A 26,647-nucleotide genomic window follows, 5' to 3' on the forward strand; every position below is an offset into this window, starting at 1 on the left:
TGGTGGGCTTGGGGCTACAGCATGGTTCTGATATCTTAGCTCTAGGGGATATGTTTCACGCCTTTTTCCTCATAAAACACAGCAGCCTGGCAGATGGTCAGTGTACTTTTGTATGAAGTTGGTAGACCTATATAAGGCTCTGTAAACCTGCTTCCTGCTCAAACGTATTTGGGACCTTTATCATTGGAAAACACTGCAGAGGAAGCCTGGCGAATACATGAAAATCAGAACCTAGGCTGCTTGCTCGACAACTTTTGGCACCAAAGTCTAAGAGCAGATATGCTGAACCAAAATGTCCAAAGTACCTTAGCCAATGAAACCCTGACAAGTTGACTCATTATCACAGATGTAGTGTGCCCAGGACTTGTGTTACTGTTACCTGCTGCCGGATTCTTTAGATGTCTGTTTCTTATTGTGATGCAGGGCCTGCATGTTTACCAGAGAGATTGCTCATCTTTTGTTAGAGCATTAAATGATGTACCCCCAGACGTGGGTTGACTTGCACCCTTTACACCGGTCACTCACAGAATGCCCCTGCTGTATAGATTGTTTTTCAGTGTAGTGAACACACTGTCATATCTGCATTGTACTTCTATGTCCTGCCTCTTGTTCTACTAACTCATGGTCTAACTGGGCCTATAGATTCTAGCCTAGAGCTGTCATGCCAGCTTGTAATAATTGTCTGTAATGTAGTACCCTGTTCCTCATTTTGTTAGTCCCCTCCAATTTTTGCTCCAACTTTGTGATGCCCTGACCTTCACTAGCACCCATGCCCCCCCACCAACCCCACCCCAGAGTCCCATCCGTAGCACAATGGTTACAAAACTTACATGTAGATTACCTTATTGGAGCCTTTATAGTGCCTGTTAGGTAGGTTACTATACAGGCTGCTCATGATGGCTGTAAAAACACCTAGCCAAATGGCTAAACAAAAGATTCAACCAAAGGGGAAGCCAAACCCCTCTGAATTAATGTAAATAGCGAGCCAGAGTAGTCGCACTTAATTTCAGAAAGGAAGGAGGGCTTATAGGAATGATCAGTTAGTCCACATAGTTCATCAAAGAAAACACCCAACACTGGTATACTGAAAAATATTAACTTTTATTAAAGTAACACATGAAAACGTTCAGGTTAAATATAAGTTCTTATGCACACAACACAAGATGAATCTTGTCTATACAAGCAAAATATAAATTTCATGAAGACAGTTTTCACCCCAGCTGTTAATATGCGAGTCCATTATCTTGTGATGTGTCCTAAACACAGCCCTAGAGATAAGGGGAGATGAGGGGTGTATTGACCCCTTTTACTCCCTAAAAATACGCAAATACTCCCCAAAAATTAAATGGGGAGTAAACTACTCAACTAAGTCCCTTGTAAGCTTGCGGAGGCTCGAATGTGATTGGGTCCTGGAACCGTACAGTCTCTCAGACGTCAAGACCCAAAACTCTCCAAAAAGGACCATGCATATAACATCGAGCTGGTCGAAATGAGGAAGATCTATCGAGCAGATATAAGAAAATTAAAGTCCTGTCCAACTGAAGACCAGTCTGTGTTAATCAAAAAGGTGCAGCGCATACAGTGGGAATGCCGAAACAATCCTTAACATCTTGGCCAATCACAATACACGTGAATTGTGGTCTTTATTCAATTGCCAGGGCAAAGAGATCCACTTGGACCAGTTGCCCTGAGGTGCTCGATCAGGGAAGATGGAAAATTGACTGGGACAGAGATTAAATCTTGGGTCTAATCAAAAAATTAACCTCTAGATCTCCTGGCCCGGCGGTTTAACAAATAGTATACTGAAATCGGATCCAGAGGCATGGGCGGATCTTTGCACATCGCTTTTTACAGCGATAATGGAAAATAATCAGGTACCACAAATGTGGAAAAACACGGTTCTAATCCCAATTTTCAAACAGGGAGATAGATCAATTACAGCTAATTATCAGCCTATTGCACTACTGGACCGATTGGGAAAGCTGTTTGCTTCTATGCTCCTGCATCGCCTAACCGCCTGGTCTAAACAGAATAATAGAAGATACCCTAGACAGACTGGTTTTGTCAAAGGTGTGGGGACAAACATCAATCTTCTTCTCAACCTATTAAAACTAGACGCGATCAGATCAAATACAAAATTGTGTCCTTCGTTGACCTTAAGCAGGCCTTTGATAGAGTGAATCGCTATGAACTATGGCACAAACTAGTGACATGGAATTGTCCCCTGGATCTAGTAGCTGCAATTCGAGCTCTCTATTCAACTACAGTGCAGGTGGGAGACTCGGGAGCAGGTGCCATATCGATGAAAATCGAAACTTGGAACGGTCTAAAACAGGGCTGGTGCCTATTATGTTTAACCTCTACATTTCGGACCTGGCGACCAGCCAAAAAGAAGTGAGAACTCAACCCTCGATTTGGAATGTGGTACCAGTGCCTTGGATGGTACACGCAGAGGACCTGGTCTACTAGATAAAACATCTATAGGGCTGCAAAGAAGACTGAATGCTCTTGATGCCTATTTCAATGAAAATGGCTTACGCATAAATTTGACAAAAACCCAAATTCTGTCTTTTTGTAACCAACAAGGATCCACCCAAGGGGAAGTTCTCCTTATTCTTAGGTTCATCCAAACTAGGCCAGGTTCATACTACCAAGTACCTAGGAGTCTGGATAAACTCTAGAATCAGTGAACATGAGTGGGAGGTTGGCTTAGGAATAAAGGTCCGGACGCTGGCCCGACAAACCCTGGTGCTTCACAAAAAGTACAAAATGTTTTCTATGATCCCAGGTCTTACTTTCTATCGTCAGGAAGTAATTCCTATCCTGTTTTATGGCGCGGAAACAGCCCTTAATCTAACATGGTGAGTTTGGGATTTTCTAGAAAGTCTGTTCTGGATTTCGCTGCCACAATCTTTTCCTGTAGCGAGAATAATATGGGAGTTCGCTACCCAGTCAATCCACTCGATGGTCTTGTGGACATCGATAGATCTATATCGAAAAACTCTGTTGGAAGAAGATGTGCGACCAGTAGATATTTTGATATCAATTTCTTTTTAAAAACAGCAAAGTGATCTTCTCAACGGATGGAAGTTCAAATGCAAGGACTGTGTGAAGGACCTCGGATGTTCACCAGAGATCTTGAAGTCTAATCCTATCAAGATCCAGAAAAAAATACAGTGGAGGGACTGGATTGAAAAACAAAAGGCAAAAGCAAGGTACAAACTGTCTATTAACTGCTCATTAGAGAGTCGTGCCTTAAACCAACTCCCACCATGTTTAAAGAAATTTCCAGGCCCAAAGACCAGAGACTTTTTTTCTGCGATTAAGTCTACACCTTCTGTCTACCAGGGAAGTTTTGGCACATCGAAAGCAACTGAATGGTCAGACGGGGATCTGTTGCTTCTGTGATGATGGCACTCAGCAAGAAACTTTGAGACACCTGCTGACTAACTGTACAGCTCTGACCGATATCGCAAATATCAGAATTGGCTTCCAACTGATTCTTTCTCTTAACTCGGATGAACGATGGAATTCTTTGCTTTTGGGAGAACAAATCATTCATTTTCAATGTATTTGTTCTTAAATCTGCTGTTTGATAATGTAAGGGAAGAAAGTGAAAGGTTTGTAATAAACCAATCCACTAATAAAAAATAAAGAAATACGGAGTAATTATACTCCCAATTAAACAAAATGGGAAATTAACACATAGGAGCTTGTGCCCCTGCTTTCGCCCAAACAGATCCATGGATGTGTGGACCAGTAGTTTGTGTAGTACCACAGCAAGAAACTATTTTAATGTGCATGAATAATTTGGTGCAAAGAAGTATTTCTCACAAAATATTTGTTTTACAGTTGAACATATTTTTACTTATTTATACAAAATACTGCCATTGGGGACGGGTCTCCTATTTTTACTCCCTAAAAAAAAAAATCCCTTTACTACCAACTTTTAAAAATAGGGAGTAAAATACTTCCACTTCCAAATTTAACTGCAGCACTGCCTATACATGTACTCTAAGGAGGAGGGAGATGCAAGGGAATCTAGACACATTAAAACATTTCATATACTCAATTATGACCAGTAACAAAGTTTCCACCCAAACAATCACAGTATTCCTTACCCTCTAGTACATAGGAACATGGCTGATCCAAATGCACATGCATAGCAAATCTATAGATCCAAAAGGGAGAGAAGGATTTACACTATGAAACGCAACAGAAAAAGACAAGATTAGTTTAGGCTTAACGTACCAATCAGAAGGACTCTGTTAGGTTTAATTCTTAGAAATGTGCTAACTCACTTCTACCAGCGCTTTTTTTCACTGGACTTTAGTACTTTTAATTTCTAACCTGGAGAGAGTGAGACCTTTTTCCCACTCGCTCTTGTATTTTTCTGTGATTTGGACTCAGTTTTTTTTGACTTTGGAGTCTGACAAACTCCATAGGCATCATCTTTACATTGTTTTTTATTTTATTTTAATTTTATTGTGAATTAGTTTTGCCAAATAAACTTTTCACATATTACTAAATTCAACATTCTCCATTTAAAGAACTTTCATCAAGTCATTCTTTTTTGTCATTTTTATTTACGAGATTGAATCGCCACTAGCGATTTTTACAAGGTTTCTTTAAGATTTCAAAAAAAATTCTGCACACCACAAGCAGGAAAGTTGTTTAAAACAAGCAAATTTTGGCCATGTACAAAAGAGACCATGAGATTTTCTTTTTGTTGTTTTTCCTTTCCCTTTTCTCCCTGTTGCTCACCTTTTATTTCAAGTCTCCATTAACCGAGAAAATCTGGTCCAATATCTTTGTTGCCGCGATAGCCCATGATGGTCGAGCTCCACTAATCAACCTGGACCACCAGAGTTGTTCATCAACTATATGGGGGGCTTTAGCCATATGGTATGACAAGTATGGAGACCTAAAATGAGCGGTTCCTGGGCAAGACAGGAGAAGATGTCGCAATGATTCAATTGTGTGAGGTGTTTCACAGAACGGACAGTTTGATGTAGACGACAGCCCTCTTATTTTCTTGGAAAAAATGAAGTTTTCTCCTGGTTATCTTGCTTCAGTGGTTCAAATAATAGTTCTAACACAGTAGTTATTGCGATGCAAGTTTCGCTTTTATTTGTGCTAGTGCTGAGTTGTTTTTAACATTCAGTTGATATGCATTGAGTACATTTATGGGCAATTGTATGCCTTGTTTGTCAGCCGACACGTGTTTCGACCCGTGGGTCTTTATCAAGGCTATTGTAGACAGTCTCTAGCCCCCTATGGGGTCCTGGTTTGTGGTATGAAAGCTGTCCTGTAGAGACAGTGGCTCCTGTTGGGCCCTTTTGGTTCCGGTCTATAGAACAGGTCCGCTGTGGCTCCAACCACGATTCTTATTTTCTTGATTTCATTTGATGGAAGCAGATTAAGCCGTGCCCTTAACAGGGTGGATCTTGATTTTCTGTTTGGATGCCTCTTTAAAAAGGGCTGGATTTTATTTAGCTTTCTTGAAGTTGTTGGCAAGTGTGCTGTCAATTTATAATTAAGGGCTTTATCCAAGGTTAGAATCCAGTCACTTTTTTTTTTGGGGGCCGGGGGCGGGGGAGATTTTGAATCTGCTCTTCTACTGAGCTGCCACATGCCAAGAGCTCTTCTTTACAATCAATTTCCCATTCGGTCATAATTTTGTTTGTACCGGATTCCATCTCCACTCTGGCCAACATGAAGATCGATGGGCTGGATGAATCAATAATTTTCCTCTAGAGCATTATGCCGTTATGGGCTACAATTGCTTCAAGTGTGGTTAAAGCCAGTTTGTGCCTTATGAGGACCATTGGAGTTGATTTAGGTAGGTTAAGGACTGATCTCCAAAACAGACTTTCAAGTTGCTTCCAGATTGTTTTTGGTAAGAGCGGCATGGCCTCGGTGCCATATGTGACTGATGGAATCACTTTTCCACGATAATATTTTATTGTCGGAAGTAAAGAAAACCGGCCTTACTTTCTGTCGATGATTTTAGCTTGAAAATGAGATGCTCTATTTTCTTGAAGATGTTGCATTGCTTTTTCTTTTTTTGTGCTATCAAGCATCACTCCCAAGTATTTGATTTCGGAGACCTGTTCCACTCTGACTCCTTCCAAAAACCAACTCGATTTTGCTCTTTTCTTTTGCAAGTTCTCTGACGTTGGAGGCCAATGGGGGTTTGATCTAGTTGGATCAGATAGTCTGCAAACAAGAGCCGAGGCACTTTTACAAGTCCTATAGTTGGTGGAAAAGATCTGATCATAGTATTTACGTCCTTGTAATCACCCATGTACGCCAGGGACAGGCCAGAGGACAGCCCTGTTTAACTCTCCTGGCTGTGGGAATTGCAGAGGAAAGTACACCTCGTCTGCTCATCCGAACTTGAATAATTGTGTTTGTGTGGAAAGCTTTTACAGGGCCCAAGATCTCCAACGGGTATTTCCAACCCTCCAGCTTCTGCCACACTTTGGTCTGTTTACCAGGTCAAAGGCCTGAGTAAGGTCTATGAGTGCTAAGTAAATCTGAGGACTCCTTTCTAATACTTAAGATTTGAGGATGATGAGAAGCATGATGTTAATGCTTGTCCCTGTTGCTTTCTTAAATCCTGATTGTAGATTATCTGCACATGGGGCCTCTTTGGAATGTATACAGTAGCAGATTCCCATAACGTCAAGCAGGGCCACTGGACGAAAGTTCTTAGGGTCATCTTTGCAGCCTTTTTTGTAGGTCAGAACGATGACAGATGTCGTCCAGGAAGGTGGGATTTTTCTTAAGTTGGTACATCTTGAGAATATTGAACATATTAGCTTGGCCCATTCCACTGGTGAGGATTTTGGGTCGACATTGGTGATGCCATCCAGCCCCGGCGCTCTTGAGTTTCATTCTTTTTTCCTCAAGATCTAACAAGTGCTTGCATCAACATTAGATTCCACCATATGCCTTGTGGTAACTATTGTCAATTGTTGCTCTTATATGCGATCCTTATGGGACCCCTTTCTCTTGCTTCAGTTGTTGCTCGTAAATTAAATGGTCTAGAAAATGAATTCCGGAGCAGGTGATTCGCACGTTTCTTCCTTGAACAAAATCTGTCCACCACTCATCTGTAGATTTCACTTTAAATGGGGGCAAAATAACTTTTCAGACACCTAGCTGTAACGCTCACCTGATTCTCGCAGAGGCGCCGGTCTTGACTGGGCGACTACCGTATCTTCAAAGGTGATGTGCAGCACCCGGTTGGCTCTTTGGGCTGGACCTCTGTGCACTGTATGCCTGACGTGTAGAGTAAGATGTCTGCAGATAGAAAATATGGGGGTTAATGAACTGGGGTTATTGGGGTGTCCCTATCTCTTTCCTCTTCTCCTCTCCTGTAGACCCCCAAAGGTTAACGCTCTCACCTTAGGTAAGTGAATGCCGAGCTCTCCATCTGCCTCGGGGCAGGGTGCTGTAACCAGTTTCCTCACTGGATAGGTAGCGCAGGCCTCTTGACTTCAGAGGACTGCTGTCCGTCGTTTACTGCACGAACGGTAAGTTTTGAGTAACTCAAATGTCTTTAAAGTCTTTAGTAATGATGTCTCTTGTTTTGCAGGGTTCCGGCGATGGCGGATGACGGGCTGAAGTGAGTTGAAGATGGAGCCCGTGTGAGGAATAGAAGCGCCTGGAAGCACGTAAGTAAGCGCTTGTTGCCAGCTTCACGATGCGCTCTAACTGTCTTTTTATTTTGCAGGTACAAGTTCGGAGCGGCTGCAGGGTGCCGGAATACCCACTGGGTTAGATGGTGAAAGGAGTATTGGCATGTGAGTATTAAAGTTCCCCAATGTCTTTAAACGCACCTTGTTTTGTCTTTCAGATGCGGGATGCAGCGCCGACGGCCTCCGGAGCGTGCGAAGAGTTGGTAAGCTTTTGTCTTTCAGATGCCGGAATGCAGTGTGAAGACCTCCGGAGCGCACGAAGAGTAGGTAAGCCTTTGCCTTTCAGATGTCGGAATGCTAACCTGTTCTTTCTTGTCTTTATAGGTGTTGCTGAAGACTGGATTCAGGATGGTAAGCCTTTTCCTTTCAGATGCCGGAATGCTAACCTGTTCTTTCTTGTCTTTATAGGTGTTGCTGAAGACTGGATTCAGGATGGTAAGCCTTTTTCCTTAGGCCCAGGACCGGATGCAGAAGACACGATGAGCGTTCTGCTGCAGAGGGTGCAGAATAACGCAAAGCAAGATTCATCCACCGGGTGTGGTTTAAATAGCCTCCTGTAGTGCTTAGGTGTCTCCTTCCACAGCCACGCCTAGGTAAGAAAAGAGTTCCTGGTAAGAAAAGAGTTCCTGCCTTCCAGAAGAGTTCCAGTGTTCTGAATCTAGGGAGTGGCTCCAGCCCCACCCAACAGGAAAAGTAGTTCCAAACAGAAGAGGATCAGAGGCTCAACTGGCAGGCAAGTAAGCAGCATGGTCTGCTGCAGGTAAGTCCACCCAAGCATTATGAGCCCGGCGCTTCCAGCGCTGGGACTGGGCATATTTATGAGCCTGGTGCCACTGGCGCCAGGACTGGGTCCAAAAGGTCCCAATTGGGACTGGTTGGCACTCGGAACCTGGGTTATGGATCTGCTTCCAAGGGAGTTGGGAAAACCCTGACCTTTTGGAAGCAGAGATCATGACACTAGCACTTTCTTGCACCACTCCTGGACATTTAAGCAAGAGATGTTTAGTTGTCTCTATACACTCTTGTTTATTGCAAAATCTACATGAGCCATTCAGCAGTCCTTGCTTCCCTTGTTGTGCAGAAACCCATTAGTTGGAAAAGCAGCAACTCTTATTTTCAATCACCTTTCTCAGAGATGTTTGTGTGGGTACTTCATCAAATAATGCTGCATCGTACCCCTTTTCCGATGTTCTATGGTTGCATTTTTTTGTGACTTAAGTGAAAGTCGAAGTTGCCTTGTTTTTATCCAGTCTTGACTCTTCAATTTATCTTTGACTCGATTTGGGTTTAATTTTAACTCCTCCAGTGAGTAGTCTAGGCTACTTAAGTTTTGCGTCTAATTTTAATTCCAGTTGTTGAGCAAATCCGCTTTTTTGCCCTATTCAAGGGTGGCTAGGTTTTTGTATCCATCAACTGGTTTCTGTATTGCAATCTTTCTTAGCAGGGCTATGGACTTCCACATCACAGCCACGTACAGGGATTGAAAACCCAGTTCTGATTTTATTGCAGCAATTGGTGTGCATTTGGGCAATTTCAATATCGGTTACCAAAAAATACTTTCAAGTTTTGCCCATAGTCTCCATGATAGATTTAGGCCAGCTTCTCCTCCATACACCAAAATAGGTGTCACTTTTTGTATGTAAAATGATCGAACTGGAGCTATTTGTAAATTTGTCAAATCTTTAATTCAAGATTATTCCTTGTGAGCACAACCTTCTAGCCTTCACAAACAGTTCGGCCTCCCAGTTTCTTTCTGCAATTGATTGATTAAATCTAATGCCCAAGTATCTTTTATCTTTCACCTTTTCTAAACTCTCGTCTCCAATTTTCCATTTGAAGTGACTTTCTTAGAACCTCCTATAGTCAAGATATTTGTTTTGTCTTTGTTAATTTCAAGACTATTCAGGACCATCTGAGAATTCAGTTAATTTAGAAAATGTTGCAACGCAATTTGTGTTCGATCAATGAGAACGATATCATCTGCGTAGCAGACCGATAATCTCACTGTTATTCATCCTTCGGTGGATGATGTCGAGTATTTCCAAAGCTTCTGGGAGATCGGCCATGTATAATTTAATAAGGGTAGCCCTAAGAGGACAGCCCTCTGTTACTCCTTTTTTGGTTCTTATCTGCAGGTAATTGTCCCTCGTTTGTACTTATACGCGTTGACATGTTTGCGTAGAGTGCTTTTATTGGTTGTAGTTGTTCCTCCGGGAATTTACATTTAAGCAGTTTCGCCCATAGTTTGGACCAGTTAACCCCATCAAAAGCCTGCATTAGGTCTGTGAAGGCTAAGTGTATCTTTTGTTTGGCTTTATTGGAGTTTAATTTGAGTAGTGACATCCTTTACCTTGCTCCTGGTCCCATTGTAGTCTGAATCCAATCAACCAATTCTTGTATTATTGCCTCTTTAGTTTGACTTGATGCATTTGGGTTTCACAGTTACCGGTTTTCTTTATTTGTTTTATTTCTTGTCTTAATAATTTTAGCTACCCCTGTTGAGCTATAAAGATGTTTTGGCTTGAGAAAGGGTAGCTTCATTCCGGTGTGCTTTGTTTCAAAGGTCTTTAGTAAGGAATCGTATGAGGTTTCAGCATCCTCGGTCAACACATTTTGTTTATACCTTTCGGTCAGCGTTGAGAGGTTGCTTTTTGTTTTTTTTCGCAAACAATTACCACCGTGATTTAGTTCTAATGGTGCCAATATTTTATAGTACCTTTCCTGTTACTTTCTTGCCCAGGTTTGTCTCAGTATATTGTGTTCACTGTCACTTTGATAGTATCTCAAAACTGGCAACCTGTTGTAAGTTGTTTTTCACAATCCACATGTAATCTGTAGTTGATTTCATAATGGCATTCATCCAGGTCAATTAACTTGGGATGTCTTCCTTCACCTGCCCGTTGAGCATGTATAGATTTTTTGCTTCTGCCACCTAGGTCCATTTTGCAGCATTCGAGTCACCTTGTCTGAGTTGGTCAAGGATTGGTATTCCGCGTTGGTTTATGCACTTTAAATTAAGATCTCCACATAGAATAAAATTCAGTAGGGGGTCCTCCACCATTTCTTCTTTTATTACTTTCGATAGACTTTGTACCAACTTCTGGGACGTGATTCTTAGCGGATTACAATAGATGTTTATTCTTTTTTTCTTTCCAAGTTTCCTGCTCTTGTGCTTCAATTATTGCCCACTGCACAAATGTTTTGGGATTCCCTTTCTTTTTTATTGTTTACTCGATTTTGTTTTATCAACATGAGGAGACCTGCATGCAGTTTTACATTCTGCCCTTTTTGTGCTGGGTTCATGAATAGCTCAACGTTTTCACATAGTGGCTGCTTGTGAATCCAAGTCTCTTGTAAGCATATAATAGATGCCTTCTCCAGAGTTGTATTCATCTTGTTAAAGAGGTGTGTGTGTTCCAGGAGATTAAGGAATCGTGTTCCTTTCTGCAAGTTTCCAGTTGCTAAACCTTTTTAGTAACAATTGGGGAGCTTGCCACCCATGATCAATCGTCTTTACTTTCCTCCAGTTCATTTTTATTCTATTTGTGTTCTTTTAGTTGATGTTCCCCATTTTTGTTTCCAAATATATGTATGTTTTTGCATCCAGTTTTCTTTATATTTTTTATTTCAGCTTGTTTCTCTTTTGTTGCCATGGATTTATTCCCTTTGTTGTGTGCTGATTTTGAAGTTCTTTCTGGTTCAGCCATGTTGTGATCCTTTAATTCATAGCCCCATTTTCGTAGCTTTGCGGCTCCTTTTAACAAATGGTTCTTCGTTTTGACTGAGTTGAGATGTAAAATTACTCTGTCCGCTCTATTTTCATCTACATATTCCACTACCGCAATATTTGTAGACATTTCTTTTAATTGCGATACACAATGTAGAAGATGCAGTACATTTTTCTGATTCAGCTTTGTTTCATTTTTTTTGTTCAGTATATTTTCAATTCTCACTTTTGGTTTGTTTTCCCTGGTAAATCGAGTAGTATCTCTTGCTTGTTTTTTATCCATGAGTGTCGCTGGCTTTATTGGCTTCCCATTAACAACCTTTGCTTCGTTGCTTTTTGATTGATCACTTTTTTTTTTTTGTCAATCGTCTGCATTGATCTCCGTTTTTCCTACATTGTTACAAAGGAGATGTCTTCTACTAAGGCGTCTTCCTCATTTTCTTCCTCATTACTATAGGTCATTGATTTGTTATCTCCAATGTATAAGGAGACATCAATTAAGTTGTGTCTCCTCTACATCTTCCACCATAGAGTCGAAGTCCCTCTCATCCCTAAGATGATTAAATCTTAGTTTCCACTTTTCTTTTGGCCCCACTCATTGTGTCCCTCCCCATTTCTTTTGTGTTTTAATATTTTTTTGGGTGGTGTTTGTATGCAGCAATATCTGGATGTTGCGAAGAAAGGCTGCCTATTTTTACCATTCTTTTTTTTTTTTGTTTTTTTTATTTTTGTTTTAACCTGTATGGTTTTTACAAAAGTCAAGTTACGGCATTAGTTCAAATATTTTTTACTGTTTGTAAGCTACGTTTGCGACACCACTTCTAGTAGAGTTGCTTTGTCGGGTTTAAGAAATTCCCTGGTTTTCTAAGGACCCAGACAAGAGGACAGCGGGAGGCGCACTGGCGTCTGGCGCATTTGCTTTGTTCAAGGCCACCGTCAAGAATTTGGCTGCTGTCCTGGACCATCCGGCTGAATCCTCTGATATCAACCTGAGCCAGCATGTTTCCTCCTCCAATACCGACGGCTGCACGATGAGTGGTGTCATGTAAGCTTGTCTTTCGAGCACTAAAGCTGGGCACGACATGAGGAGATGGCGGAGTGTTTCTACTTGGTCCTGGACTCCACGCAACCGACAATTTGATGTAGACCGCGCTTTGGTAGACAAAATTTCCAGACGAGCACGCATGTAAGTTTTTCTTAGATCTTTCTCTGGGAATTTTTCACAGTTCTTTAAGGGCTCCTTTAACTGGTTATGAGAAGCAGGGAGGTGCTTTAAGGATTTGTACAGTTGAATTTTAGCGTTTGTGTTGATCCAGTCTTGTTGTTCTAGTTTAGTTTTTACTCAGCTTGGATTTGAGAGAAGGGTTTCTTCGCTGCAAGCTACTTCTAATTTGGCTTGGATTTTTTTGACCCAGTCAGTTGGAGGTTTGCAGGACCCTTTGTTGATTTCAGAGGCTACAATCTGGAAAATGGGCATTGAATTTGGCATCAGTATTTTTCTGTAAAGTTGGGAGGCACTTTGCATCACCACCGAGGCTAGGGATGCTAAGCCAAGATCACGCCTAATCGCTGGAATTGGAGCTAATTTAGGCAAGCCCAGCACCGATTTCCATAGAAATCCTTCCAACTGCGTCTAGAACTCAGCTGGCAGAGTTAAATTTGCCGCCATCCCATAAGTAATCGCTGGGACTACTTTCGGTTTATAGAACTGCAGAGCTGGGCTCCATGAAAATTTCCCAAATCTTATGTCAACTGCTCGTGTTTGTGCTGTCAGATTTCTCATTTTTGCCCACAGAGAATTTTGGAGAGAATTTTCTTTCAATGTGTTGTCTAGCATCACTCCAAGGTATTTATATTCGTTGACCACTTACATTTTCATTTTTTCAAGAAACCAGGAGATGTTTGGCTGGTGTTTGTTTGCTGTTTTGAATAGGACCAAAATTTTGGTTTTTGTTTTGTAGGTTATGTCCCATATATACGGATAGGTTTGTTAGTTGCCGTTGTAGACCTATTGCTGTCTGGTCCATCAGAATCAGGTCATCAGCGTACCATAGTCTTGACACTTTGCTTGTTCCCACTTTCGGCGGAAATGCTCTCACTGTTTTTTCGGATTCCTGAAAGTCACTGATAAAGGCTATGAACAGAGCAGAGGCCAAAGGACAGCCCTGTTTTACTCCTCGCTCTGTGCAAATCTTTTCTGAGAGGATCCCTTGCCGATTTAGGCGCACCCGCAAAGATGTTGATGTGTGCAGCGCCATAATTGGGCCAAATAGAGGGCCCGGGCAGTTCCAAGATGCCAGTTTTGACCATAGTTTGGTACGGTCCACCGAATCAAATGCTTGTGACAGGTCTACCATCGCCATGTAGACCTTCGGAGCGCTTCTTTTCACTTTTCGCTTTAATGACGTTGAGAATTAAAAGGTTTATCGTTGTACCTGCGCCTTTTAGAAAACCAGTTTGAAAGATGTCTGCTGCTGGAGAATTAGTGGCCCACTCTTTAAAATGGCGCAGAAAAAGGGATGCGAAAATTTTGCCAATAATATCTAGTAGCACTATAGGCCTGTAGTTTGCCGGGCAACTTTTGTCCCCTTTTTTGAAAATCGGGACCAGCACTGCTTCTGTCCAAGTTTTCGGAACTTGCCTTTGCTTGTGGCAGTATCTGAAGAGCTCACCACTTGCATGTGCCCAGGCGATCGGGTGCTTCTTAAGATCCAGGTTAGTCAGAATATCGGGTCCCGGGGCCCTCGAAGATTTTAAGTTGCCAATTACTCTAGAGAAGTCTTCTACGTTTTCCAAATTTATCCACGGTTCTACAGACGCAAATTGCATCTGCGAGACTAAAGTTGGAGGTGGCTGATAAAGGTCCGTAAAGTATGCAATCCAATTTTGTTCCGATACAGAATTTGCAAGCATAGGTGTACTTTGGCCGTTTATGCTCTTGAGAAACGTCCAAAAATCTTTGGTATTCCTTGATGCCCAGGTGTTTAGCATAGCTTCAGCGTCGTTCTGGTATAGAATCTGTCGTTGATGCTTGAGCCATGTTTTGTAGAGCGTCTCGCCTGTATGGTATGCAATCCAAGATTTGGTGGTTCCTGCCTTTACTGCTAGTCTTTTTAACTTTCTCACCTCTTGTCGCTTGGCAACCACCTCATGATTGAACGTGTGAGTGTGGTTTGAATGATTTTGTCTTGCCGGTGAAAATCACTTTGTAAGCGACTAATAGGGACATATACTCGGGTCTTCCTTCTGCTGAGCCACTGCTTGAACAGACATGTTTATTCATTAGGTTGTCCTTGAAGGATCTCACATTTTCGGATGTTAGTCGGAGTCGGTTTTGTTGTTTGTTAGACTCCACATTGAAAAGATAGTAATGTCTTTCCTGCATCACTCCACCCCATGACAGCTGGAAGTTATGGTCACTTTCAATAGTTTTTCGCACTGTGAATTCTACAAAGTGCTGGATCAGGCCTTCCGTGATGTAGATGTAGTCCAAGGTAGCTGAGGCACCCGACCTTTCCCAAGTTGGAATTTGGTTTCTGTGATCTTGGAGTGACGCTACGTTGTAGAGCTTTCTAGACTTCATAACTCAGACCATGCTTTACCTCTTTCGTCCATCTGAGGTCCTGACATCTGGTCTCGTCCACTCGATGTTACAAATCCACATTTAGCGTTCAGGTCTCCACATATTATCATGTTTGGAACCTTCCGGTCAACTGTGATTTCATCAATAGTATTGGCTATGGCGTTGCAGATGTCTTTGATTGTTGTTCTCTCTGGGTTCCAGTACAGATTGATTATCGCCAATTCTGTCTGCGCCCAACAGTCTAGGTTTTGATCATGGTGACACCATGTGATTTGTGTAGCAAGCATGCCGTATCCCTCTGTGATTGTTCCCTTTAGGGTAATTCCAGATCCCAGGCGAACGGCAGTCAGCAGACCCGCAGAGGGTCGTCCCATGCTGGACCTTGTTGCCGGAGAGACTTCAATTGCAAAACCGTCTGACGGCTTGTCCAGAAGCCAAGTTTCTTGTAGACAAATGAGGTCAAAAGAGCCCAAATTTACCTCACTGGGTCTAGTTAGGTGGCGATAGCCTCTAGTGTTCCATGATTCCATTTGGAGAGGACTTTCTTTGAGCTGATTCGATGGATTCTCAGTCTGTCTAATAGTGGCAGAGGAACACAGGGGTCGCTGCTATTTCTTTTGAGTATGTGAAAAGGTATCCGAAATCCACTTCCATGGTTTGGATGCAGGTGTTTCTTTCTGGCCCCTCGTTACTGGTGATACTTTTGTTTCCATGCGCTGTCTTTCTTGAATGCTCTCCACATTTCTTTGTGCTGAGTCTGCTGATGCATGGTTTTCACAGGTCCAAGTTTTTGGGTAGTCGCCATAATGTTGCGACCGTTCCTCTTCCCGTCTTTTCTTAAGAACTAGCCATCTTGGTTCATAAGATCGATCCATCGAAAAAGATTTTGGACGGCGATGCCTCGAGGAGCCCCTTTTTTCCCTTCCATCAAGCACCTGGGCTGCCTTGGGCTTCTGTAACTGTTGAATCTTTAGACCTAGGTGTTGAAGGTCTTTAGTTACTTCAGCCGAAATTTCACTTATCGCCGTATTTCTTATGTGGAGGTATGCTTTGGCTCTGTGCTCTCGGTGATGGGGCTCGACAAGTATGAAGTCGACGGATGTTAAATGTTGGAGTTTTTCGACTTTCCCCAGTAATTTTAGCACTGTTCTGAGATTAGGTTACTGTCTTTTGCTGAATCTGTACCACTTTGAAGAGTGACGATTCGTCCAGTTTATGATTCTTCTTGGCTACCGCCTCATTTGTTATCGATACCACCTTAAGGGATGAAACTCTATGCCTGCCATGTCGATATGTTTGTTCGAATCTTCGATTGGTTTCCCTGTCAGATCTCTGTATGGTTGACTTCCCCTTTTCTTTAGTTCTTTGAGTGCTTCTAGAACGCCACTTGGAGAATTTGATCGCCGTTTGTGGGTGCGGGCTGGGGGGAGTCCTCTTCCGTACAATTCATCCCATCCTGAGCGACAACCATCATTTGTGAGTTGGAGGTTGCTTGGAAAGACGCCGAAGAGGCCCACTGATGACGGAGTCACTACTTCAACGTCAAGATGTTGTGAAATGTCCAGCAGGTCCTGTAAAGGATCTAGATCGCCACACGGTTTCAGTACCAAGACTGGCCCCTTTTTTTTCTTGGGTTTTTGTCATTTCTAGACTAGTATTGGTCCCTTGTTTTGGTGCGGAGTAGCCTGTAGGGCTGTGGACTGCTAGGGAGTTAGCATCACTCAACTTTTCTTACGTGTGGGTATTGGCAGGATTGTTTTCCTTTGCCCACTTTGCATTTCCAGAGGGCCGGACTACAGTGTCCTGGGTTGACGTTGATACAGAATTTATTTGGGGTGGTTTTGCAAAGATTGGGGCCAAGTCCTTGAGCTTCTCCATCTCTAAGGTCTGAGTATATTTTGATAGAGCTGAATTAGAGGATTGGTCCAGTTTGGTTCTGTTTTTCAGCAAATCAGCTCCTAATTTGTCTATTTTTTCTTCTAAGTTCCTTTCAATCCTGTTTGAGTTGCATTCGACGGCAGTTAGGTATCCTTCAATGAAAGTCAGTTTTTCACTCCTGGAACTTATCATTGAGGTATTGTCTTTGAGGGCCTCATGGATTGACTCATAGAGCTTGCCAAATGGATTTAAGAATATCGTAAGGGCCGACATGATTGACATCAAATCTGCTTTTTTTTTTGATGGAGTTTCTTTTTCTGCCATACTTAAAATTTCACTCAACCGCCTAGTTTTAGGCGGGGTGTTGAGGCCTCTTTTGTTTTGTGACTGTGTTGATCTTTCCAGGGACCTTCTCTCTGAAGACATCAGTTTTTCTTGAGTGGCTGACGAAGTTTCCCCCAACAGTCTGCTGAAATTTCCTTGGATATGTGAATGTGTCCATGCGTGGTGGTCTACGGATTGAGTTGTCTTGGAGTCCTGTCTTGATCTGTCTCTTATTGGGACACCCGGGATTTGGGCAATTCCTCCTTCGGGCGCAAGTTCGATGTCTACGGTCTCTTTTAATGGTTCGCTGGATTCATGGCCATTGCTCATTTCGATTTGGCGGCTCTCTGTTTCCGTATGCTTGCTGCTACGCCAGGGTGCAAGGCTCTCCATCTCTAGACTTTGGTCTGTGCTTTTATCGGAGTGCACACAGGGTTTTTGAGTTGAAGGTGATCCCTGAAGGTTTGCGTCTGTATTTTGAGCTTTGGACCTTGGGGAAGGATCTTGAATGGCCTCCAATATTTCTGCATCCAAAGGGGCACAATCCTGGTCTAATTTTCTTTTGTGTTTTATGAAATATTCTTTCAAAGATGTAGAAATCAACGGCTTAGCTAAACATTTGGAACCCCCATGTATTTTACCAGATGCTTTTTGCAGTTTCTTTGACAATGTTTTTTCTGACCTGGTTTTAAACTTGAAGTTCCCTTTTGTACACAGTCTTTGGGGTGCAGTTAAGGTTTGCTGGAACTGTGGTCTGTGACCCCATGGGTCTCGGCCGGGCCTCGCCTATGGCTAAGGCTATGACATCCGCCGAATTTATGTAATGCCTTTGAGTTGAAATGCCCTGCATTGGGTATGTGCCTGTCTTAGTCTTATTGTTGGTTGAGGTTTGATTCAGTAGTTCAATCTGTTCTGTTGCCGATACTTCATGAGGGGAGATCTCCCCGTTCGACACTTCAAACACCGAATCTGCATCTGATCGCCTAGTTGGCGAGGACAGCTGATCCTCGATGTCGGTGACCCAAGAGTCGTTTAAGCTATTTCTGGTAGGCGTGATTTTTTGCTTCTGCTGCTTTTGCTGCTTTAAACGGTCTGTTTGTAGAGTTGTGCTTTGATGGATTTGGGCTGTGATAACTTTCCCTTGCGTCGACGGCATCTGTGTGTTGGAGTCGCCCACACCGGACTTCTGAATTACGGCATGAAAGCGCACTCCTGTTTCAAGTATCGGATTCGGCGTAGCATCCTCAGTGGATCCCAACGAGAGCTTTGCTCCCGGCCGTTTGGACTCCTGCCGCGACCGTCCTCCAACAGTCTCTGGCAAGGAGTCGCTCGGCGGAACGGTAGAACGGCCGGGGGCTATGCTCGTTGCAGGTTTTGGTGGACCCACGGGTCTTGTAGGAGAGAAGCGCTTCTTAGGGGGAGGCGCTTCTGCCTTCTCACCATCATCCCGGCCCACTGCCGAACTTGGAGACAGAAGGTCGTTTATATGGGGGACCACATCATCTTTGCTCACCGACACCCCTGGGTTCGAGCCCACGAGCGATTTCCCCAAAAGCGGGGGAGTCAAGGTGGGTAGGCGAGTGGAGGATGTATTGGTGTTTTCCGAAGTTAACTGCACAGGAACTGTGATGACGCCTTTCCCTGTTTTGGAATTTTTCCCCTCCCTACCATTCTGTGGGTCTTCCAGTTGTTCTATAGGAAGTTTGCTACTGCGGAGGCGACGGCTTATGTCGTCTTCTGTTGGGGAAAGAGGCACCATAAAGATACAAGGCTTTGGTTTAATTGGGTGTGTCCAGACTGAGTTCAAGTGTGCACAAGTAGGGAGACACTCACTTCAGGCGGAGGACCACTAACCGTCACCCGTCTCCTGACACCGGACACACTGCTTCGCACACAGCGCCGCGCTCCGCACCTGTGCGGTGTTTAAGTAGGAAGTCCTTGCAATTTCAGTAGAAATGAAGAGGACTGCAGAAAATCACCATTCACTGTCCACGTAGCTGAAGTGAAGCGTGAAAGCAGCAGTGGTCCTTCCTCACGACACACACCGGACACACTGCTTCGCACACCGCGCCATTCATTTTTACCATTCATTTGCCTTCCTTTTTCTTCTACCTTTTCTGTACATTCCTTGGAGCGCCTCTGCTTTGAAGTAAACACTGAATATATGCTCTCGTATCCACTCGCTTTCCTTTTTGTTGCTGACTCTTTTTCTGCTTTCGTGTTTGGAAGAATCTTAACTTCACCATTGGTTTGGTCATGCAGCATTAACACTCTCCCCTCCTTGTGTCGGTCTTTTGTTACATTTGGATCCGGATTTGAGGGCACTTGATTTTCCATACCTATAATTCGACCTGTTCCTTCTCCACTCCGCATTATTAAAGTGTCTTTCGGTAGTTTATTCTTTTGCCGGTGTTGTTCTTTTGTTATGTTAACGGCAGCCATTACATCATTTGTTACCTGAGACTGAGAGGAATTAGCCACGTTGGTCGCTGTCTAAGGTGCCTCGAGGTATTGTTCCAAGCAGCCGTAGGCTTTCACTTTGCCTCTTATCGGGGTCTATTACTTTGTAATTCTCCCATTCCTTACTTTCAGCAGTTTTCCTCATCCATTTTATTGAATCCATTAGGGCCTGGGAAATTGTAGATTTTTTGCCCTGATCACTGCATGCCAAGTCAGAGCCTTCTTTGCCAGCCTGCTGAAGTCTCTGCCTCCTGATTTAGACGTTCCTCAACTTTGGTTACAAACATTTCCATGGTGATTAATTTTGAATGTAACAGCGTGGGCATTGTTGTGTTGTCTTTGACATTATCATTAATGGATTTGTACAGTTTGGTATAAGGGGCAAGGTAATTAGTTAATGCTGCCATCACATTGTTAGCCATCACATTGTTATGTATCTGCATTGCTGCAGCAATCGACAAATGTTTTTTTTTCCAGTCATCTGGGTTCTAGATTCCTCCTCCATTTATTTCCTGCCATTTGATCCTTATTTGTATGTTGAAGTTCACTCGAGTATACACATTTGACCTGTTAATTTCGATCCACTATATTGTGATGCTGTCTACTCCTCTGACCAGGTCCTCTTTCATGGGCTAGTTCCTTTAGCTGAAACTCGTTGTCTAAATACTTTGGCATCTTGTGTCTTCGTGTTTAGCTTTTTTTTTGCATAATTTGGCTTTCCTTGTCCACAGCAGAGGTCAGTTTGTCACGATTATATTCGTTCCTCACTTCTGCAGACTTCTCATTTGAAAACATCTCCTGTCTTTCTGCCTAGTTAATTTTATCCGGGTCGTGCAATCTTCCTTTTTCAACTGCACTATGGCAACTCCCTTGTATTTCTAACCAACAGTCCATGTTATCACTTGCCATCCCAGTAGAGAATTGCGGTTTGTTTAGGCATTGTCTGTCTTGTATTTTCATTTTGTCGCCATTCATATTCCCTTATTTCGTCTGCAATCAAAGTTTCATTCAGACTTGGGCTTCTGTTTCTTCTTTTGCCGAACAACGGCATTGACACTTGATTTTTTTGTGAAATTTTCCAGCTTTTCCTCTCGCTCCGCGATTACCAAATGGTGACATAAGTTGCCTTTCAAACTGAACCTTTTTGTTTTTGTCCTTTTTACGTTGTAACTTTGAATCAACCCATAAATCGTCATCCTCGAGTAAGTTAACTGTTTCAATAGTTGGTTCTTATGATGGTTCTTCTGATGTAATTTTATCACATTGCGTTTTGATCATTAGGTTTATTGCTGTCAAGCCAATCACTCCATCATGGCTGGAGAAAGATGCTCCTGTTATTTTCTGCCTCGGGGTCATCCACGTTCCCGCCTTTTAAGTTGTCTTGCGCTCTAGAGTCGCTAACTGCCTTGTTTAATGGTGAGTGTGGTGCTTGTGGTATTACCAGTCTATTCAGGTCATTGTCTACTCCATGAACACTTCCCTCGTATCTTTCCTCTCTAGTAGGGCTGGAAACCCTCTGGAAGGATGTAACTGGCAAAATAGCCTCTCAGTCTTTTTTGTCGGTCATGTCTGTTTCCTGAGCCTTCATGTCGTCCTTAGTGCTTCCTCCATGCCTTCTGCTTTTCTCCTGCTTTTGGCAGCTTCTTCGTTTGTTGGAGTTAACTTGCGGCATTGAGTACTGTCAGTTGTTTGGCATTCAGGTGGAGCGATTTCTTCTCTTTTTACTTGGTTATCAGTGCTGACATTTCGAGCCACATTAGGTAGAAGTTGCACTTTTGTGCCGTTGGCACTAGAGTCGAACATACTTGGTGAGGGAGTAGCTGATCATTGGCCCTTTCCTAATATCGTCAGCTTTGCTGTGTCTCGTGGAGCATCAATAAAAGAACAATCTCATATAACTCAGTGTCTGTTACATCAAGCGGTTCCGTTTGACCCCTCCCCGTACTGTGAGAAATCTGCCTACCCTCGCATCCAATTTCCATATCAGCATCCGAATTGCAGCGCTCTGCAGTCACATTCCTCACTCCCACACTAGTCGCGTCACTTCAAAAGTGCCACCGAATGCCTGATTTACTCTTGTGTTACCGAATCACTGCAGTGCCACTTAGGCATGTCTCTGAAGGCATGAGACGCTGCATTGCCCTGGTTTTAGGCCGGGTCGGCTGATCTCGTACAAGTACTTCTTCCATTGGCTCCAGGCTCGTAACTCCTCTTGACTAGTGTTCGCCTTGGCACAATCCCAGAGTCTGCAATCCCGGGGGCCATGGAAACACTCTGCAATGACACTCTGCAATGGAGTATAGTTTTAAAGAGCTACGTTGCAGCATGTAGATGCTGGAAATAGAGGAAAGACTTTCAAATTCAGTTCGAGCACATCAAAGAGCAGAGTTGCGTCCTCCACACGGAACACTCTGCAATGACACTCTGCACTTTCAGTGCAGTGGCACAGGGAAGTCTTAGATTTCCCAAAGGTTTAAATACCTTCTCTTGGTGAAACTACTGTTTCCAAGAGAGACCCAGCACACACGATCTTGCAATAGGGTGCTGGAGGGTTACTTAGTACCCCCTTTGTCTAGTTTCTCATGTAAAATGTTTGTTACCTTTTCTACAATTAATGGCTGGTGGCAGTGGTTTACTTTTTCCTACCAATGTGTGTTTTTGCCGCGTGCTGCAATTGCAGCTGCAGTAAAGCACCCATGGGTGCCCGTATCATCAAAATGTCCCGGTCTTCTTTTTTTGCCATTTCTTGTTGGAAAGGTTCTTCTTGAGATTTACTCTGCGCGCAAAACCAGATTGGTCTTTGGCGGAATTCACCGGTGAAGCCCGCCTCTGGCACCAGCGTGTCTGGCAGGGGCAGGAAGTTATGGAGGTGCCCGAAAACTCCCTGTGCTTAATCCCCTTGGTTACAGGAATGCACCCAAAGGTGATTGGCCTGCTGGCTGTTCTTGGAGGACAGCCACCCTGCTGTGAGAGTGACAGCTAGGCTCCAAATATATGGGAGAAACCTGCATAAAAGGTAAGGCTTTTTGCTTGGAAGGCGGAGTCGACCACTGTACAAAGGAATCAGAAGAAGAACTTGGAAGAGATGCTCGCTGCAAACTCCTGTACCCTTTGTTTGCCCGGTGAAGCCCTGCTGCATTGCTGAAGCTCTGAATTCGCATCGACTAGCGAAGCTCTGCAACTGACGACTTCCCCCCCTTGGGTTGGTGGGACCAATGAACCTCAAAGCGAACTTGTCTGGACAATCTCTCGGAGCTGGCTGTGCTTCCATTGCTGCTGCATGAACCGATTGCCAAGAAGAGGAACACCAGATAGAGTGCATCGTTTTTAAGTGGACTCGAACTCCAGGAAGATCCTCCGGACTCCCATGAAACAGGACTGACCAAGCCTGAGCCACCTCAATAGAGTGCTGGACTCCATATGCGAGGATAGTCCATAGTAGTATCCGAGAACAGCGGTGGTGGTGGTTGCAAGAGCTGTGATAAGCTGAAACTGCGAAGTGCCGCTGATCTGATGTTTGCCCATTGCTGCCGCCAACCTTCCATTCATAGTTCAGATGTCCTCCCTCTTGTCCCCACGACTGAGGCCCTGGAACAACAGGATCTGCAGACCTACACAGGAACAGAAGCCAGCTGGAACCAATTTCTCCAGCCAAAGGTACTGTAAAACTAGGGGGACTTACCTCTTGTCGTCTAGCCTTGCTAGTTCTCATTCAAGACTTGCCTTGGTTGCTCTTGCAGAGTTGCTTGCAGCTTTGCCCCTCACAAGCCTCCCAGCTTGTGGCCCTACAGTGATTTAATTTGTATACTTCTAAAACATTGTGCAATACTTTTTACCTACCTGCAAGAAGTGCTTCAGCTCATCTAGACTTTTGCTCAACTAACATTGGCTGTCCTGGCTCCCTGAAAGACTGTTCTTACCTCTGACTATGTGCTTTGCCTTTCCCCCAGGAAAGGGTTAATTTACTTTGCATTGAAGGGTTCAAAAAGTACTTACCTGCTTAAGAATATGTGTTAACCATTGTTTTATTCCCTCAACTTCTTCTTTTGACACTAACCTCAGTCTTGCTCTAAATGTACCAGTGATATATTAATGTCCACAGTGTCCTAGTTATTTAAGTCACCTCAGGGTGTAGGAAGAATCTGTGTGCCATCCCAGAATGGGTATTTACTGATTTAAAGGAACTGAGTGTATTTTGAAGTATATTTATGTTACTTATATATTGCTCCCTTCTAAAGAAGACTTATTAAACTGACTGTCAAATAAATTAATAATTGTTTAATCATGAAACCTTGAGTGTAAGTGTTTATTTGGATACTTGTCACTGTGAATCCCTGTGTAACAACTTTACTACTCACATTGACCCCTCTTGAGATAAGCCTGGCTGTTCAGTCACTCTACCAACTTGTGTAGTACATGCTTATACCAAAGGTTGGGTTAACTATTGCCAAGAGGTCAAGACTGGTGCAGTCTCCCACAGGGTACTGCATACAATCTTGCCTAACAGACTCCTTACCCTCCCAGTAAAAACAGAGATATAGATGTTGTAACAAGTCACCCATAGTCCTGCTTTCCAGTCTTTTCCCTACTTAAGGAGCCCTCCAGCCTCTTTTCCGTTGCAGCTGGGGAGCATGTGCAAGTGGATCTAGGTCACCTGGCCTAAGCACCACCCACCTTCTTAGCCCTGCCTCTTCCTTCCTGCTCTTAACTCTTAGATCAAGGGCGTCTCTCGCCTGGGCGTCCGAAGCAAAGGGCAGACAAAGAATAGGGCAATTCCTGTTTGGACCTGTTCGGAACAGGAGGACCCAGGGCCCGACCTACAGCTCAGACAGCAGGTAAGCATGCAACATGTGTTTACACCCTCTGTCCCCATAGGCCATCCCCAACCCCTCTGGTCCCCCTGTGATGTTCCCTTGTGTCTTCCCCTTCTTGCACCCAGGTGTTGCCCGTTTTGCTTGATTCTTCCACCCTGCTTACTCCCCCGCCCCCCCCCCCCACCCCCTACTTTTCCCCATTCCAGCCTCCTTCTGCAGGAGTCTGTCCTGATAGGTTCTGGTTTCGCCATAACCGTCTTGTGGCCAATGCTGGATTTGACATTTATGGACTTCATTGATTCACAGTGCGTCACCCTTTCTGAACTGTCATGCTGGACTTCCTTTGCATATTGTACTCATGGTGGCCCTGAATCATGCTGTTCCCATCATCATCTTGTATCGTGGCTTGCAACATTGTGTTACTACTGCCATCTGCAATTGTATTCGCTCTCCCCTCTTGCTTCTCTGCTCTCTCCTCCTCTCCCTTTTCCTCTCTCCTCCCCTTACTTACTTCTATGCACTTACTCTAACAGAATTTTCCCTGAACCTAGCATGATTGCAACCTCGTCTGTCAGTCTGTCCGTCCCCATCCCACTCCCCCAGCACTATTTGAAAGGTTGTCCGGTCTAGTACAATAGTTGCTTGTTTTGTTCCCCCCCCTCTCTTTCTTCACCCCTCTCCCTTACCTTTTGTTTTTCTCCGGCTCTACCAGAAATGTCATCAGGCCTAATACAGTAGTCGCCCGTCGGTTTCCATTGTTCCCTCACTTGCCTTGAAGCGCTTTGAAACACATTGTGTATAGGCTCTATATAAATAAACTGTCATCATATATCATAATAGCAAGACAATTCAATGGGAGGAGGGAAGCAGGATTTCACAAATCCAGTTAAAATCAGGAAATGTCGGCATTTGGAAGCTCTCCGAAGAGAAGGTTCGGTGTAACTCAGCTGTACTCATTTCATGAATTGCGGCCCTATCCCCATCTTTGTCAATTTGGCGGATAGCCAATCCCAGTGCACCAAGTCGAATGCCTTGGTCGCATCTAGGGAGGCGACCACGCAATACCCTTTGTGATTTTCGGTGCTGTAGATCACTTGGTGCAGCCTTCAAAGGTTCTCTGATGTTTCTCCCCAGTACATACCGGGTCTGATCCGGATGGATCAGCACATGTATCACTCTGCAGAGCCTATTTGCCAAAATTGGTGTGAGTATCTTACTGTCTTGGTTCAGCAGTGACAGTGGCCTGTAGGATCCGCAATCTGTGCTTGTTTTATCCGGTTTTAATAATGGCACAATCAGGGCTTCTCTCAAGCTGTCGGGAGACATATGCACTTCGTACAGCTCATTGTACATCTTAGCCATCAGCAGTGCCAGCATGTCTCCATAGGCCTTATGGAACTCACTAGGCGGTCCATCTGTGTCTGGGGCATTGCCCGAAGGCAATGTTCTGATGGTGGCTACCACCTCTTCTGGGGTTATGTGTGCCTCCAATGTCTCTTCCTGCCGGTCATCTAGTCGGGGTAGGGTAATAAGGTCAAGTACGTCTTGCAGATCCCTTTCCTTTCCTATCGGTAGTTTCGCATTAAGTGCTTTTATAATCTTAGAAAACCTTATTAATACCCGCCTGCGCGTTTATTGCCTCTACGTCCTCATTCTGGATGGAACATATTGGGGGTTTTGTGTCATTCGGCTTGCTCAACCAGGCTAACATTCTCCCAGGCTTGTCTCCTTGGGCATGGCTCCTTTCCAGATATTTTGCATAGTTAACCTTTCCCAGTCTATCCCATTGTTTTAGGCATGCCTGTTTTAGTTCCATTATTTCCCCTACATGCTCCTTGTTTACCTTCGCGTCCCCTTCCAGCACCCTCTGCTTCTCTTCCATGTTCTGTAGTTCATTGACAATGACTTTTTGTACCCCTCCCGATTCAGCTATCATTTCCCCTCTGATAACTACCTTATACCACTCCCACACTGTGCCCACCTTCTGTATACTTCCTTCATTCACTGCAATGTATTCAACTGTCCTCTTGCGAATGTTCTCAGCAAATGCTTTGTGTAGCAGTGCCTCGCTTCTCAGCTTCCATGTTGGTATGGGTGGTCTTGGGGCACACACTTGCCACCTCACTACAAGCGGGGAATGATCTGACCGAACCCT

The 26,647-nt window shown here is 43.8% G+C and overlaps 1 protein-coding gene across 10 annotated transcripts in view; it reads left to right on the forward strand.

The window, feature by feature from the left end:
* The window catches only part of SBF1 (SET binding factor 1), a 2,512,102-nt gene that overhangs the window by 1,188,087 nt on the left and 1,297,368 nt on the right, over window positions 1–26,647 (forward strand). The window lies entirely within an intron of this gene.

This window comes from Ambystoma mexicanum, chromosome 12 (genome assembly GCF_040938575.1).
Source record: "Ambystoma mexicanum isolate Mex_15411 chromosome 12, UKY_AmexF1_1, whole genome shotgun sequence".
Classification (NCBI taxonomy): domain Eukaryota; kingdom Metazoa; phylum Chordata; class Amphibia; order Caudata; family Ambystomatidae; genus Ambystoma; species Ambystoma mexicanum.